General features: G+C 39.2%; 1 non-coding gene across 1 annotated transcript; it reads left to right on the top strand.

Moving 5' to 3' along the window:
* The first annotated feature begins 952 nt into the window (after positions 1-952).
* LOC120281453 lies at positions 953-1,059 on the top strand. Its single transcript, XR_005542593.1, has one exon. It is a non-coding gene; the product is annotated as a small nucleolar RNA R71 (small nucleolar RNA).
* The last annotated feature ends 11,693 nt before the right edge of the window (positions 1,060-12,752 follow it).

The raw sequence follows: 12,752 nt of genomic DNA, 5'->3' as shown, positions 1-12,752 counted from the left end.
GGAACTTCTTATATTGTTCATCTGCTTTGTCATTCTTCGACCTAGAGGGATAGGGGATTCTTGGCTTGAAAGGTGGGGGTGCCACCTTCTTCGCTTTGCTTGTTCCTTTTTCAACCTCTATGACCTCGGGTTCATGTTCATTGGACTTCTCAATCGGAAACCTACCTTCAACCTCATGAACACTTCTCAAAGTGATCGCCTTCACATGCTTTCTAGGATTGGTCTCGGTATTGCTTGGCAAGCTTCCTTGTCATCTCTTTGATAGAGACTTCATAATTTGCCCTACTTGATTCTCAAGGTTATGCAAAGAAGCGGTGTGGTTGTGAAGTGTAGCCTCAACTGATTGAAACCTTGTATCCGATAATTGCACAAATCTAGTCAAGGCCTTCTCCAAATCGGTCATTCGCGTCCTCTAAAGTGGAAACTCGGTTCTCCATGTTTGGGTTTTGTTGTTGTTGGAAACCCGGTGGCCCATGGTCTTTTGTGGAACTTGGTTACTCCACGAGAAATTGGGATGATTCTTTCAACCCGGATTGTAGGTGTTGCTATAAGGATTCCCTAGATTCCTCATCGCATTACCCAAAAAATCAACACTCTCAACCGAAGATGCATCACAAATGGAGATCGGGCAATCAGAGGGAGCATGTCCTCCAGCACACCTAGTACAAGTAGTCACGGCTGCCACTCTATTTGAAGTTAGAACATCTAACTTCTTACTCAATGATTCCACTTGAGCCGCCAATGAAGTTACTGCATCTATCTCATGAAGCCCGGCCACATTCTTCTTCTCCCTAGCATTCTATTGGTAGCTATTTAACCCCATTTCTTCATTTAGTTGATGGGCCTTACCAAGGGTCTTGCTACCTAAGGCACCTCCTGCTACCGCATCCAAGAGTTGCCTTGTGCTCGGATTCAACCCATTGTAAAAGTCTGAACAATCATCCACTCCAGGAATCCGTGTTGTGGGCACTTTCTCAAGAGCTCCTTGAACCTTTCCCACGTCTCAAATAGAGACTCCAATTCTGACTATACAGAGGACGAGATCTCATTCCTAAGCTTTACAGATTTTCCTGGAGGGAAATAATGGGCAAGAAAAGTTCTACCATCTCTTTCCATGTGGTAATTAATGCTCAAGGTAATGAGTGTCACCACTGCTTCGCTCTCCCTTTTAAGGAAAATATGAAGGCTCTCAACTTGATGGCATCATCCGTCACTCCGTTTATCTTGAGCATATCACACAGCTCGAGAAAGTTATCTATATGACTGTTTGGATCTTCATCAGCCAAACCATAGAACTGTGCGGATTACTGCAACATGTGGATGAATGCCGGTTTTAGCTCGAAGTCTGAGCTATAATCGGGGGACGTACAATAATCGATTGTGTCCCCAATACTGAAGGTCTGGCATAATCGGATAATGTCCTCTGTTGCTCATTTTGTTCCGCCACATTATTCGACCCTTCAACATCCAAATCAGCTTTAGACTGTTCTTGCACAGGTTCTTTCCCTTTTCTTCTAAGTGTATGTTCGAGCTCGGGATCTCCTTCAATCAATATTGAGGGGTTCCCTCGGGTCATGGACCTAGAGCTGCACAAAAAGAAAGAAAACAAATCTGAATAATGATAGAAGAGAAGATGTGAAATAGAATGAATAAATGAATAGCTAAGAAAACAAAGTGCAAAGTATCTCTAAACGTCTATTCCCAGGCAACGACGCCAAAAACTTGACAACGCCCCTCGCGTATGTCCCGCAAGTGCATGGGCTTGTCGAAGTAATAAAATCCCAACTGAGTGGGTATCGTATCTACAAGGAGTTGGGAGAAAAAATATTTAAATTGTTTCTTAACTAAGCGAAATATGAATAGTGATTTGTGTGACAAGATGTAATGCAAACAAAAGTAAAAGAGACAAAAGAGAGAGCACAAGTAAAGGAGAGGTAAGGCAATCGATATAAATGGGTACTCATATATTGATCCGCCTAGGATAATCATTTCAAGTGCAAAAACCCTCTATTAAGCTTCCTAACTAATGCATTAATGAGTCGTGGAGATCCTTTAATACATGGTCCCAAATCTAAGGTCAACCAAACCTAACCCTATATATATCCCGGAGGAGAAATTTAACAATCTCTCAACCTCGCACTCGTATAAAATTGCAATGAGTTCTAGGGATTCCAAGTGATAAATCCTCTTCCTATATGTAGACCTAACCCTTTGGTCCAGGCGGAAGGTCCCTAGCAACAATTAAGCCCTAGATGCTAAAATCACTTCAACGCTTCACTACATTCCATTCGCAACTAAGCCCCAGCGGATGGTCATCCCTTAGTCCATTCACTCTACTATAACCGCAAAGAACTTGACGAATTGGAGGTAGAATAAATCACATCGGAGGGGAAAGGGGACACTCCGCTACCTCTCGACTCTCCCTCTCAACCTTCTCTAATCTAGCTTTGTCTAACTCTCGCGGTGTGTCACTCACTCACAAGGGTTACCAACAAGAACTCGCAACCCTAGTGTCACTCTAAGAGAGTATTCATATAATTAATGCATTCAAGATTGGAACTCAATAAAAAACATTAATTAATGAAAGCATAATAACAAGGTTCAATAAAACGAATACATCCTAGTGTTCACAATCCAACTACCCACTAGGGGGTTTAGCTCTCCATGGAGCTAATTACAATCAATGAAATCGAATGTAAAAGCAATAAATCCATAGAAACCCCCTCGATAGTGATGACGATGGTCTTGTGGAGAGTCCTCTACTCATCCAAAAGTCCCTTTGTCCCGCCTAGGATACACCTGGCTGGATCGGTGCCGATGAAAGCTCTCCCACTAACCTTCTTCCAAATAGAGCATGATGTTGGAGCCATAGAACCTCTTCCAATCCCTAGCCAATACCTCTCAAAACCCTAGCCGCAGCCCTCTCTCAAGTTATGGAAAAGATAGAGAAAAGAATGCTAAAATCGGGGCTAAAATCGGGTTTTAAACGGCTGGAATCAAGAATCCACACACCCCTGTGAATATTTACATCGGCCCGTGTGGAATTAACGCACGGGCGTGTGGAATTTCCACATGCCCTTGTGGCTTCTCTAGAGGACTCCTTCTTCGGCCGGCTGTGAACGAGCACACGTTTACATCGTAGATCGCTTTGCTTCTTCAATGAACGGGCACGTTGGTGGAGATCTTGTTACACATGCACAAGCCGGGATACTTAGAATGTGACTGCCTTTGTGCCCCTCCAAATCATTGTGCTAGCTTGAATACAAGGAGGTTGGCACACATTCTAGCATCTTGAACCCGACTTATGTCTTCGCGTTTGAACCTTCTCAAGATTTACTCCAAATGGTGCGCTCACGATCTACATTGGCTTATTTCTCTAAGATTTGGCTTCATAACCCTATATGCATGAAAGTAACATAAATGCACACATATTAGTGTTAAAACCTGATAAAAGTAATGCTCATCATAAGGAAAGAACACTTCGCATTCTTATCAAACAAGCACTTATCACCTCCCAAAAGTTGGAGAAAAGATAGAAGAAAGGATGAAAGATGGATCCTGAAATCGGGGCTGTTCACGGCTTTATATATGCTGGAATCGGGAATCCACACGAGTGTGCGGAATTTCCACACGCCCGTGTGGATTTCTGGAAATATTATTTTCTGCGGCCTGTGAACAGTAACTGCTACACTAAATCGCCACAGTGATTTGCTATAGCACCTGCTACAGTACTCTGCCAAAAACACTCCCGATCCACACTTTTCATCAAGGCAACATAAACGGGCACATATTTATGCCTTAGATCGCATTGCTTCTTCAGTAAAAGGTCTCATTGGTTAAGATCTTGATATCATTGAGCAAGTTGGGATATGCAAATGTGACGGCCTTTGTGCCCTTCCAAACCATAGTAATTGTTTTAACACATTCAGGTTAGCACACATTCACGTATCTATGGGCCTAACTTGTATCTTCTCGTTTGTCCATTCGAAGATTTTATCCACAATATGCGTTCATGATACACTTTGGCTTCTATCTTCTTTATTTGACTTCACAACACTATATGCGTAAAAGAACACAAAAGCACATGTATTAGCACTAAAATCTGATAAAACTAATGCTCAACATAAGAAAAAAAAATACTTCGTATTCTTAGTGCACAAACACTTATCAAACTCCCCCACACTTAAGCTTTTGCTTGTCCTCAAGCAAAAATAAAACATTGAAACATAGAAGAAGGAAATATTGAAAGTCCTTGGCCTTAGGTTGCCAAAGCATGCAAGGAAAGCATTCTACAAGAAAGGAAAATTTCAACACTAAATATGAAAAAATCATTGTTCTAGCTAAAACTCAAATCAAAATGGACAACAAATCCGAAATCGTGTAAGTGTGTGAACTCACTCAAATCAACCCAAAGGATACTCCTCAAAGTTCTAAGCATAAGGGACTTATTTATATACAAAACAAAGTAAAGAGGTGGTAGTAGTTTCACACATCCTCTAAGGTAGCCCTTTCTGAAGCGGCCGCTAAGGTTGCTTTCATACTTTCGAGGTGATAGCTCTTTCTAACTTGGTAGTAGCTTTTACTCATCCTATGAGATAGCTATTTCCCTCATTAGGGCATAATTAGTATCCGACTTATGAGAGTAGCTTCATCCTTCATAGGTGGTAGCTCTGTCCAACCCCCAATGTATAACTAAAACAAGTATTTTTCTATTTTCATCATTTTTCATTTTTTTAAGCAAAATGAAACAAAAGAAATAAAGCTACTTAGTCCCTTAAACACTTTCTTCAGTTTTCAAAAGAGTTTAATGAGCGAGTAGTGCAACAAGTGTGAATCGGGTAAAAATTCCTAAAAATTCAAGTAAAAACTAGAGCATGAGAACATTCAATGTTAAAAATTCTTCTAAACTTAAAAAACAATAATGGCAGCTAAGGTGAACCACCATTGGCTACGTGAGCATGCACAATCAAAACATAAGTATAGAACATGTGTAATGTGAACTCCCCCACACTTAAGATGTACATTGCCCTCAATGTACGCAAGCAAGCACAATAGGATATAAGTCAATCAAAAGCATAGGTGGAAGTGGGCAATTGAAACAATACTCCCCTGAACTCTGAATGGTACGTTTGATAGAGCTATATTTATTGAGAGTTGACTCTCAATGGGTTGTGGAGCACACATGGCCATAAGACCGTGTCCATGACTAGTTCCTCAAATTCTATACTCATAAGACCATCTGCACGTATACACAAGGGGGTTTAGTGAAGCTCAAAAAAAACAAAAACAACTTGAGTATATAAAGATAAGGCAATGAAATACAACTCGAAACAAAAATAAAAGATAAACTAAGAAGGAGAATCCTTTCTAAGTGATACAAGACCAAAATAAATTACGGAAAATGAAATATGAAAAATAAGAACAAAAGAAAGTAAGGATGCATCAAGTGTTGGTGTTAACTGCTGGTGTATCTACAGCCGCTACTGGTGAAGATTATGCTGGTGCTGAAAAATAAATGAAGATTGGGCGAAGAAAAAAACAAGAGAAACTTACCGAAGAAATGAGAATGAAAGACTAGAAAATGGCTAGAAAAACTCTTGTGAAAACCTTCTAAATGGACGGTGCAAAGTCAGGAGAGTGCAAGTATGTGTTCTCTAAATGTTTTAGAGTGAAAGGATTAAGAAACACAAATAAGTTTTAAAGTAAAGGCGGCATTCTGTATATCCACACGAGTGTGTGGAAATTACCCATGCCCGTGTGACTCCTTAGGGGAGCTTCACAGGGGCAGACACACGCCCCTGTGTGCTCTCGGGTTGGCCTCTGAACACATCCACACGGGCGTGTGGAAATTCCCCACGCCCGTGTGCCCAACCCATAGGGGCATCCATACCTCGCTGTGGCTTCTCTGTCCACCTGAGAATTTCTCTAAGTGTTTCACACGTCGTGTGGAAATTCCACACGGGCTTGGATCTTTAGAGGACCACTCATAAGGGCATTCATACGCCTTGTGTCTTCTTGGGATAGCGAGGTCTTCTCTGCAAGAAATAACGCGGGCGTGTGGAAATTACCCACGCGCATGTGTAATACATAGGCTTAGACACTGGGGCAGACATACGCCCCTGTGTCTTCTCGGGATAGAACTTTGAACATCTCCAGAGAAGCACAGACCCGTATGGAAATTCCACACGGGCGTGTGACCATCATAAGGTCATTCGCATGGGCAGACACACGCCCATGTGGAATTTCCACACAGCCATGTATTTTCTCTAAACATTTACATCTACTCAATGGCTGCCTATATATGCACAAATAACCAGTGAAACATGAAAAACACACTCAAACGACCAAGGTACTTCACCACACGCGATTAAACACATGAAAACACCAACGACCCACAGGGGAAAAAAATAGCAATGGCATATAAGAATCAAAACACCAACACTCAAGCTCTTATTCATGTAAAACTAAACTAATACCTAGAAAAGCAATAAATGTTTGGGTTGCCTTCCAAGAAGCGCTTGTTTAACGTCACAAAGCTTGACGTACCTCTTCGTTACGTTATGGAGGCTTAAAAGAGTATGTTCCTCCCGACTAGACATTGCAAAGCTACTTCCTTTAAACCAAAAATCTACTTGCCGGGGTGGAATATTTGTTGGAGAGTCCAACCATCTTACCTTTGGCCTCCAAGGAAATAATTTGTTCTGGGAATTGTCCAAGCTTAGCACAGGTGGGTCATTAATTGCCTTCAATCTCCTACCCACATGTTCTTCCAAACCCAAAATCCTTTTCTTGCAATTTATGAGTTGATCAATCCCAAAGAGTAGTGCTTGTTCCATTACCTTAGGATTTATCTTCTTGTATATTTTCAGCTTGAAAGGAACATGACACTAGCAAATCCCCTTGAAAATATTCTCGCTCACAAGCACAATCTTCATTCACACAATCCAAAATCTCAAAATGGTATTCAACTTCTTTCTTTTCATTTTTTGCACTAATGTACTCAATTTGCCCAACTTCTTCAATGTTGTTCATGGCCTCATCATATCTGGGAGACACTTGCGTTGCTTGCTCAAATACTTGTTGTTTCTTGGAAAGTGTGGCAAGTATCCCTCCTAATTGATGCTCAAGGTTTTTAAAGTAGGCTTCATGATATCTTAATGTGGTCTCAATATTTTGGATACGGACATCGGTTGCTTCAATAAAATTAGCTAATATTTTTTACAACTGAAGTGCATCCTCTCCAAGTACCTCACCCTTTTGACATTCCTCTTGAGGTGCTTCCCAATGTTATCCATCATTATTCCAAATGTGGTTTGTGTAGCCCACTTCAATTAGATGATATATGCTACAACATCGATTGCTCTATTGTTGTGAAGTAATAATTCTATCAACTTTCTCACTGAGAGCTTCAACCTGAAAATATAGAGCAATGAGTGGATGAATAACGATTTAAGCTCTTTGCAAGAAAAAGTAAGATATGACAAAAGAAAACAAATGAGAATGATGGAAGATAAAAAAGTGTGAAATAGAACAAGTGATAAATAGTTAAAATAGTAAAGTGCAAAGTGTTTCTAAAATGCCTATTCCCCGACAACAGAGCCAAAAACTTGACAACGCCCCTTGCGTGTGACCCGCAAGTGCACAGGTTTGTCAAAGTAATAAATCCCAGGTCAGTGGAGTATTGTATCCACAGGGAATGAGGAATAGAAACAACAAGATTGCTACTTAACTCAGTGAAGATGAAATAATGATGGTGTGGATAAAGATCGATGCAAACGAACTAAAAAAAAAAGAACGAGAGGCACAATAAAATGAGAGGAAAGGCAATTGATAAAAGTGCGGTACTCTGATATTGTTCCTCCTTGGATTATTACTTCAAGTGCAAAACCAACTATTATGCTTCCTAACTAATGCTTAATGAGTCATGGGCATCCTTAAACACACGGTTCCAAATCTAAAGTCAAACGTAACTAACTCTACACTATGCCCCGGCAAAGAAATCAACCAGTCTCAACACCTCATACTGTGTAAAGTTGCAAGAAGCTCTAGGGATTCCAAATGATAAATCCTATTCCTATATGTAGATATAACCCTTTGGTCCAGGCGAAAGACACCTAGTCACAATTAAGCCCCAGGTGTTAAAGTCACTTCAACGCTTCACTCTGTTGCTCATGCAATTAAGCCCCGGCGGAATTCATCCCTTAACCCTTCACTCTATTGTGACCACAAAACACTCTTTGAACGTGGAGGTAGGATAAATCACATCGGAGTGGAAAAGGGATGCTCCGCTACCTCCGACTCATCCTCTCGACCCTCTCCAATCTTGCTTTGTCTAACCCACATGGTGGGTCACTCACTCACAAAGATTACCAAGATGGACTCTCAACCTTAGTGTAACTCTAAGGCAGAAATCATTCAACAAACATTAAAGATTGGAACTCAATTAAAGACATCAATTAAGGAAAACATAATAAAAGGTTAATGAATCAAATACATCCTAGGATTTACTAATCCAAGTACCCAATAGGGGTTTTAGCTCTTTGTGGAGCAAGATACAATCAATAATAAAATCAAAAGTAAAAAACATGCAATCCTTAGGAAAACCCCTCGATATTCATGTCGATGGTCTTATGGAGTAGCCTCATCCTCTCCAGAGGTCCCCTTGTCAAGCCTAGGGCACACCTCGCCGGATTGGTGCCGATGAAAGCTACCCCAATAACTATCTTCCAAGAGAAACACGGTGTCAAAGCCTTAGAACAACTCCAAAAGACTTGCCAAAGTCTCCCTAGACCCTAATCGTCTGGCTCCCAAAAGTTAGAGAAAAAGTAGAAGAAAGGATGAAAGATGGATCCTGAAATCGGGGTTGTTCGCGGCTTTATATATGCTGGAATTGGGAATCCACACGGGCGTGTTGAATTTCCATATGCCCGTGTGGATTTCTGGAAATCTGATTTTCTGTGGCTTATGAATAGTAACTGCTACAGTAATTACTACAAGGATTTCCTACACTACCTGCCATAGTACTCCGCCAAAAACAAGTCTGATCCACACTTTTCATAGAGGCAACATAAACGGACCCACGTTTATGCCGTAGATCGCATCGCTTCTTCAATAAAAGGTCTCATTGTTGAAGATATTGTTATCATTGCACAAGTCGGGATACGCAAATATGACTACTTTTGTGACCCTCCAAACCATTGTAATTGTTTTAACACGTTAAGGTTGGCACACATTCATGTATCTTTGAGCCTAAATTGTGTTTTCTCGTTTGTCCATTCCAAGATTTCATCACAATATGCATTCACGATCCACTTTGGCTTCTATATTTTTTATTTGACTTCACCACACTATATGCGCAAAAGAACACAAAAGCACATGTATTAACGCTAAAATCTAATAAAAGTAATTCTCATCGTAAGAAAATAATATTTCGTATTCTTAGTACACAAACACTTATCAACTACATCGGAGCACCTCGGAGTGGTTTGCAAGGCAAAGATGGGAGTCTTTCATGGCTTCTATTTCTTTTGTTTTCCTTAGTCTTGTATTGATTTGTAAAATTATGAGGAGCCAACTGGTTGTGCTTGCCACAAGTGTACGGGGACGCCAAGTAATACCCTGTGAGTGACACAGGGGTCGTATTCCACGGGGCCAATGAAGTATTATTACTCACTCTTCATCTATTATCTAGCCTACAATCCTTAGTAAGAAGAACAAATAAAACAAAATAAATTAACCTAAGCTAATCCTATGGCCGGTTAACTAGCACATGGATGTAAACAAACAAGGGAGTATCAAGCATGAGAAGGGAGAGTTTGGACAAGGAATCCACCTAGGGTTGTCAGTAAGTCCCAAACTAGGATGGTTTAAAGATTCATTGACGATAGTTGAGACCCAAAGACCTCATGAGTAGATTAGCCCCAATCTCTCGGTGACTAACCCCTGATCCCATACGAATGTCAATCGGTATCTCTTCTTGATCAACACACCTATGATCACATTAAGTTCTAGGAGTTCTCTAATAGGAGTAGACCTACTATCCTTTGGCTTAAACCTAGCAATGGAGGGCTACCAATACCCGATCTCTCGGCGTATAGGCACAAGTATCCCCTTTCAATCTCTCCTAGATCTAGTACACGTGAGTAGGTCACATCTACGCATACAACTCATGATAGAATTACGGATTTATCCATACATTTAATTCTAAGCATCAAACTATGAAATATTGAATCTCAAACAACCATCAAATTAAATGAAGAATAACCTCCCAAGGTCATACACAAGATTCACCCTAGGGTTCATCCAAATCCAAACACAACAATAAGTTAATCCCTCATGATAAGGGACACTTATACAATATACAAGGAAGATAAAAACCTAAAAGAAGTAATGAAAACCCCCTCTAGGTCATGATCTCCTTGAATGGATGAAGCTTTGAATGGTGATGCAATGGTGGCTTGGATCTTCACTCAAACTCCTTATCCATTACTCCTCTCACTCTTGGTGATGATGTGCACTCATTTTCGAGAAGGAATGTCACCGGAAGATGGCCGGAAGGCCTCAAGAATGTGTGGTGGCGGTCGCCCAAGAGGCCAAGAATGGTTCAATTTCTGACTTGGAAACTCTCCATGTGCTATAGTGGAAGCTACATCGATCTTGCTACAGTGCCGATGCTACAATACTCCAGCTACATTTTTATGCTACAGTGAATACACTACGGTACTACAACCTGGTTTTCTTCTCTTTTTTGCCCAAATTGTATCTTCGTGTCCTCTGTGGCTTTCCCCTGCCCTACAAAGCAAATAACACACGATTAAGCATAGAACGGGCATCAATTCTTATAAAAATACATGCTAGAAGTATAGAATGCATATATTGAAATATGTACATTTAGACACTTATCACTAACCATTCTCTGGTACCCCGAATCTATGAACTTGGATGTTTATGTTTTATGTTGACTACTTGTTTCTAATGCCTATGGAGTGCTATTATTTTATTGTGTTTATTTATGTGTTTGGATAACTTGGCTTGCTTGATTTGGCTAGATGCTTGTGTAAACCTTGCCGTGCGTGGATTACCATAGTTGTTGATATTACTTAGTGTAGTTGTAAAACTTACTGTGTATGAAGGCTGTAGTTACACTTGCAGAATTTGGCATATTTGATAGCCGTAGATGTAACATTGCTCCAAGGATCTTAGGATGTACCTCGTAGACATTAGAAGCAAGTGCATACACATTTCTCCAAGGGATTAGTCTAGGGCACTGCTCTATCTCCGTGTTTCTCGCCTAGTTAATTTTCAGCTCTTACCTGTCATCCTTCCCCCTTTTAGGTTATTTAGTTATCATCTTCACCATAAATTAGTGATCCCGCTTGACATTAGAAGATCAACTAGTACTAGGAGTCCGATCCCTATGGTTCGACAACCCTAGCCTTCATGGGGTACCACTATATTACTTGCAATGATCCATGCCCTTGTGGAGAGTACATCAATGATTTTGGTGCTGTTGCAAAGGACTAGCAACTCTTAGGAACATTAGGATTCTAGTGATCTAACCATTTATTTCTTTTGTATACATTTATTTTGCTTTTATTTTTTGTTTTATTTTCTAATTCTATGTGTTCTTTTTGGAATGCCACCTTTTTCAATCTAAAACCTAATCCATGTTTTGATCTGAGGATGTCTTTTATTTTAAAATAAAGCCCCTCATCCTCTATTTTCTTTTTGAAATATCTCCTATTTTTCAATCAAAACCTTAATCCTATATTATCGTTTTAGAATGTCTCCTAGTTTTCAATCAAAACACTTATCCTATGTTTTTGCTTCGAAATGTTTTTTATTTTTTAATAAATACCCTAGTCCTATTTTTTTCGTATTTTTGAATCAAAATCCTAATCCTATGTTTTATTTTCAGAATGTCTCCTATTTTATAATTAAAACACTAATCCGATGTCTTCTTTTCGGAATGCCTCCTATTTTCCAATGAAAACCCTAATCTTATATTTTCTTTTTGTAATATTAGCAATTTTTTAGTTTTCAATCAAATCACTAATCCAATATTTTCTTTTCAGATTGTATACTATTTTTGAAATAAAACCATAATCCTATGTTTAATTTTCGGAATGCCTCCTATTTTTCAATCAAAACACTAATGTTATGTTTTCTTATCGGAATGTCTTAAATTTATCGGTTTTGAATCAAAACACTAATCCTATAATTTTTTTTTTCAGAATATCTCCTATTTTTCAAATTTGAATAAAAAACTAATCCTATGTTTTCTTTTTGCAATGTCTCCTTCTTTTGAATGAAAACCCAAATCCTATGTTTTTTTTTCGGAATGTTTCTTATTTTTCAATCAAAACCATAAATTTATGTGTTCTTTTTGAAATGTCTCCTATTTATTTGTTTTGAATTAGAACCCTAATCTTATGTTTTCATTTCAGAATGTTTTCTATTTTTGAATCAAAACCCTAATCCTATGATTTATTTTCAGAACGTCTTCTATTTTTCAATCAAAACCCTAATCTTATGTTTTTTTTTTCTAAATCTCTCATATGTTTTCTATTTCGAATGCCTCCTATTGTTCAATTAAAAAATTATCCCTATGTTATGTTTTGAGAATGTCGTTTATTTTTGAATAAAACCCTCATCCTATCTTTTTTTTTCGTAATGTGTTCTACTTTTCAATCAAAAACCTAATCCTATGTTTTTCCTAAAGTGTCTATTAATTTTAAATAAAAACCCTAATC

Source organism: Dioscorea cayenensis, chromosome 17, assembly GCF_009730915.1.
Source record: "Dioscorea cayenensis subsp. rotundata cultivar TDr96_F1 chromosome 17, TDr96_F1_v2_PseudoChromosome.rev07_lg8_w22 25.fasta, whole genome shotgun sequence".
Classification (NCBI taxonomy): Eukaryota; Viridiplantae; Streptophyta; class Magnoliopsida; order Dioscoreales; family Dioscoreaceae; genus Dioscorea; species Dioscorea cayenensis.
Note: the sequence above shows the minus strand (reverse complement) of the source record. Positions and strands in the feature narration are given on the sequence as shown.